Here is a 6,993-nt window from a genome sequence, read left to right as displayed (position 1 = left end):
TTAACTTAAAGTGTGTGTATATACATATATATATTCAGTGTATCGTGTGTGTGTATGTATAGAATGTATCATGTCTATATATTTATGGAGTATGTATATCAATAAAGTGTATATGTATGGATCGTATCATGCATGTATGTTTAAAGTATATCATGTATGGAATGTATAAAGTGTGTTGTGTGTGTATAGAATTTATCATGTGTGCATATGATATACTGCATACATATGCACACATGATACACTACATACTTATGCACCCATGATACAATCTAACCATACACACATTCTGTACACACACACACGATGCCCTCTATAAATGTGCGCACATGATACACCATACATATACACATCATACATATGCACAAGAGTGTATCATGTGCATATGTATAGAATGTATCGTGTGTGTATATGTATAAAGTGTATCGTGTGTACGTATAGATTGTATCGTGTGTATATGTATAAAGTGTGTCGTGTGTAAACGATAAATTGTATTGTGTGCATATGTATATAGTGTATTGTGTGCATATGTATGGAGTGTATATGCATAGTGTAGTTGGATTACATATACATGCTTTATACATATTCAGACATTATGCATTCTATACAAATACACACACTTTATACATTCTATACATATGAACACATGAAACACTTCATACATATACACACAAAAATTCTATACATATGCACACACGTAATACACTTTATACATATACACGAAACATTTTATACATATGCACACATGATACACTCCATACACTCTTGTGTGCATATGTATGATGTGTATACGTATGGTGTATCATGTGCGCACATTTATGGAGGGCATCGTGTGTGTGTATAGAATGTGTGTATGTTTAGATTGTATGATGTGTGCATAAGTATGTAGTGTATCATGTGTGCAGTATATCATATGCACAAGTTACATTCTATACAAACACAACACACTTTATACATTCCATTTATGATATAGTTTATACATACACACACATGATATGATTCATACATACACACGATACACATACTCCTTATATGATATACTCCATACATATACACGATACAATCCATACATATACACGATACAATCCATACATATACACTCCATAAATATACAAACATGATACATTCTATACATACACACACATTTTCAGTTAATGAATCCAGACACATTATGCATATACACTTAATCATTTACACACATGATACAGTTTATACATATACATATTCAGACATTATGCATTCTATATATATGCACACATGAATCACTTTATACATTACATGCTTTATACATAGACACACATTATACATGTTTTATACATATGCACACATGATACACTTAATACATATACACACACGATACATTCCATAGATGGTACACTCTTGTCAGCGTCTGGGATAGAATCCGGGTCTCTGGTGCGATAGCCGATTCACTTACTCACTGAGCTACTGGAAGTTGAGGATTCCAACCACACTATGTATATACACTCCATACTTATGCACACAATGCACTATATACATATACATACATGTATATGTATAAAGTGCATTACGTGTGAGCATATGTATAGAATGTATTGTGTGTATATGAAAAGCATGTATACGTATAAAGTGTGTCGTGTGTAAACGATAAATTGTATTGTGAGCATATGTTTATGTATATAGTGTATTGTGTGCATGAGTATGGAGTGTATATGCATAGTGTGGTTGGATTCCTCAACTTTCAGTAGCTCAGTGAGTAAGTGATTCGCCTGTCGCACCAAAGACCCGGGTTCTATCCCAGAAACTGACAAAAGTTTATCATGTGTGCATATGTATAAAACATGTATAAAGTCTATCATGTGTATATATGTATAAAGCATGTATATGTATAAAGTGTTTCATGTGTGCATATGTATAGAATGTTTAAAGTTTGTGTATTTGTATCGAATGCATGATGTCTGAATATGTATAGAACATGTATATGTATAAACTGTATCATGTGTGTAAATGATTAAATGTATATACATAGTGTGTCTGGATCCATTAACTTAAAGTGCGTGTATATACATATATATATTCAGTGTATCATGTGTGTGTATGTATAAAATGTATCATGTCTATATATGTATGGATTGTATCATGTATATGTATGGATTGTATCATATATGGAGTATGTATATCAATAAAGTGTATATGTATGGATAGTATCATGCGTGTATGTATAAACTGTATCATGTATAAAGTGTGTTGTGTGTGTGTGTGTAGAATGTAATGTGTGCATATGATACACTACTTACTTATGCACACATGATATAATCTAAACATACACACATTCTATACACACACACACACGATGCCCTCTATAAATGTGCGCACATGATACATCATACATATACACATCATACATATGCACACAAGAGTGTATCGTGTGCATATGTATAGAATGTATCGTGTGTGTGTGTATATGTATAAAGTGTATTGTGTATGTATAGATTGTATCGTGTGTATATGTATAAAGTGTGTCGTGTGTAAATGATAAATTGTATTGTGTGCATATGCATATGTATATAGTGTGTATTGTGTGCATATGTATGGAGTGTATATGCATAGTGTAGTTGGATTACATATACATGCTTTATACATATTCAGACATTATGCATTCTATACAAATACACACACTTTATACATTCTATACATATGAACACATGAAACACTTTATACATATACATGCTTTATACAGATACACACATATGACACATTCTATACATATGCACACATGATACATTCTATACATATCCACACATGATTCATTCTATACATACACACACGATAAACCCCATACATTTACACACATGATACGCATACATGTCCTATAGACGCCATACATACACATGATACATTCTAAACATATATACACACACACATGATACACTTTATACATATACACACAAAAATTCTATACATATGCACACACGTAATACACTTTATACATATACACACACACACACGAAACATTTTATACATATGCACTCATGATACACTCCATACACTCTTGTGTGCATATGTATGATGTGTATATGTATGGTGTATCATGTGCGCACATTTATGGAGGGCATCGTGTGTGTGTATAGAATGTGTGTATGTTTAGATTGTATGATGTGTGCATAAGTATGTAGTGTATCATGTGTGCAGTATATCATGTGCACACATGTTACATTCTACATAAACACAACACACTTTATACATTCCATTTATGATATAGTTTATACATACACACACATGATATGATTCATACATACACACACTCCTTATATGATACACTCCATACATATACACGATCCAATCCATACATATACACGATACAATCCATACATATACACTCCATAAATATACAGACATGATACATTCTATACATACACTGTACATATATACACATTTTAAGTTAATGAATCCAGACACATTATGCATATACACTTAATCATTTACATACATGATACAGTTTATACATATACATATTCAGACATTATGCATTCTATATATATGCACACATGAAATACTTTATACATTACATGCTTTATACATATACACACATGATAGACATTATACATGTTTTATACATATGCACATATGATACACTTTATACATATACACACACGATACATTCCATAGATGGTACACTCTTGTCAGCGTCTGGGATAGAACCCGGGTCTCTGGTGCGATAGCCGATTCACTTACTCACTGAGCTACTGGAAGTTGAGGATTCCAACCACACTATGTATATACACTCCATACTTATGCACACAATGCATTATATACATATACATACATGTATATGTATAAAGTGCATTACATGTGTGCATATGTATAGAATGTATTGTGTGTATATGAAAAGCATGTATATGTATAAAGTATGTCGTGTGTAAACGATAAATTGTATTGTGAGCATATGTATATGTATATAGTGTATTGTGTGCATGAGTATGGAGTGTATATGCATAGTGTGGATGGATTCCTCAACTTTCAGTAGCTCAGTGAGTAAGTGATTCGCCTGTCGCACCAAAGACCCGGGTTCTATCCCAAAAACTGACAAGAGTTTATCATGTGTGCATATGTATAAAACTTGTATAAAGTCTATCATGTGTATATATGTATAAAGCATGTATATGTATAAAGTGTTTCATGTGTGCATATGTATAGAATGTATAACGTTTGTGTATTTGTATAGAATGCATATGTATAAACTGTATCATGTGTGTAAATGATTAAGTGTATATACATAGTGTGTCTGGATTCATTAACTTAAAGTGCGTGTATATACATATATATATTCAGTGTATCATGTGTGTGTATGTATAAAATGTATCATGTCTATATATGTATGGATTGTATCATGTATATGTATGGATTGTATCATATATGGAGTATGTATATCATTAAAGTGTATATGTATGGATCGTATCATGCGTGTATGTATAAAGTATATCATGTATAAAGTGTGTTGTGTGTGTGTAGAATGTAATGTGTGCATATGATATACTGCATACACATGATACACTACTTACTTATGCACACATGATACAATCTAAACATACACACATTCTATACACACACACACGATGCCCTCTATAAATGTGCGCACATGATACATCATACATATACACATCATACATATGCACACAAGAGTGTATCGTGTGCATATGTATAGAATGTATCGTGTGTGTGTGTGTGTATATGTATAAAGTGTATCGTGTGTGTATGTATAGATTGTATCGTGTGTATATGTATATGTATAAAGTGTGTCGTGTGTAAACGATAAATTGTATTGTGTGCATATGTATATAGTGTATTGTGTGCATATGTATTGAGTGTATATGCATAGTGTAGTTGGATTACATATACATGCTTTATACATATTCAGACATTATGCATTCTATACAAATACACACACTTTATACATTCTATACATATGAACACATGAAACACTTTATACATATACATGCTTTATACAGATACACACATATGACACATTCTATACATATGCACACATGATACATTCTATACATATCCACACATGATTCATTCTATACATACACACACGATAAACCCCATACATTTACACACATGATATGCATACATGTCCTATAGATGCCATACATACACATGATACATTCTATACATATATACACACACAGATGATACACTTTATACATATACACACAAAAATTCTATACATATGCACACATGTAATACACTTTATACATATACACACACACACACACGAAACATTTTATACATATGCACACATGATACACTCCATACACTCTTGTGTGCATATGTATGATGTGTATATGTATGGTGTATCATGTGCGCACATTTATGGAGGGCATCGTGTGTGTGTATAGAATGTGTGCATGTTTAGATTGTATGATGTGTGCATAAGTATGTAGTGTATCATGTGTGCAGTACATCATGTGCACACATGTTACAATCTATACAAACACAACACACTTTATACATTCCATTTATGATATAGTTTATACATACACACACATGATACGATTCATACATACACACGATACACTTTATTGATATACATACTCCATATATGATACACTCCATACATATACACGATACAATCCATACATATACACGATACAATCCATACATATACACTCCATAAATATACAGACATGATACATTCTATACATACACTGTATATATATATATATACACATTTTAAGTTAATGAATCCAGACACACTATGCATATACACTTAATCATTTACACACATGATACAGTTTATACATATACAGACATTATGCATTCTATATATATGCACACATGAAACACTTTATATATTGCATGCTTTATACATATACACACATGATAGACATTATACATGCTTTATACATATGCACACATGATACACTTTATACATATACACACACGATACATTTCATAGATGGTACAATCTTGTCAGCGTCTGGGATAGAACCCGGGTCTCTGGTGCGACAGGCGATTCACTTACTCACTGAGCTACTGGATGTTGAGGAATCCAACCACACTATGCATATACACTCCATACTCATGGACACAATACACTATATACATATACATGTGCAATCAATACAATTTATCGTTTACACACGACACACTTTATACATATACATGCTTTATAAATATACACACATGATGCATTCTATACATACACACACGATAAACTCTATACATTTACAAACATGATACGTATACATGTCCTATAGACGCCATACACACACACACACACACACACACACACACATGATACACTTTACACATATACACACAATACATTCTATACATATGCACACACTTAATACACTTTATACATATACACACATATGACACATTCTATACATATACACACATGATACATTCTATACATATCCACACATGATTCATTCTATACATACACACACGATAAACTCCATACATTTACACACATGATACGTATACATGTCCTATAGACGCCATACATACACATGATACATTCTATACATATACACACATGATACACTTTATACATATACACACAAAAATTCTATACATATGCACACACTTAATACACTTTATACATACACACACACACACACGAAACATTCTATATATATGCACACATGATACACTCCATACACTCTTGTGTGCATATGTATGATGTGTATATGTATGGTGTATCATGTGCGCACATTTATAGAGGGCATCGTGTGTGTTTGTGTATAGAATGTGTGTATGTTTAGATTGTATCATGTGTGCATAAGTATGTAGTGTATCATGTGTGCATATGTATGGAGTATATCATATGCACACATGATACATTCTATACACACACAACACACTTTATATATTCCATACATGATACACTTTATACATACACACACATTCTATATACACACACATGATACTTTCCATACATATACACACAATACACTTTATTGATATGCATACTACATAAATGATACACTCTATACATATACACAC

The sequence above is a fragment of the Danio rerio genome, chromosome 22 (genome assembly GCF_049306965.1).
Source record: "Danio rerio strain Tuebingen ecotype United States chromosome 22, GRCz12tu, whole genome shotgun sequence".
NCBI lineage: Eukaryota > Metazoa > Chordata > Actinopteri > Cypriniformes > Danionidae > Danio > Danio rerio.
This window is presented reverse-complemented; position numbering follows the sequence as displayed.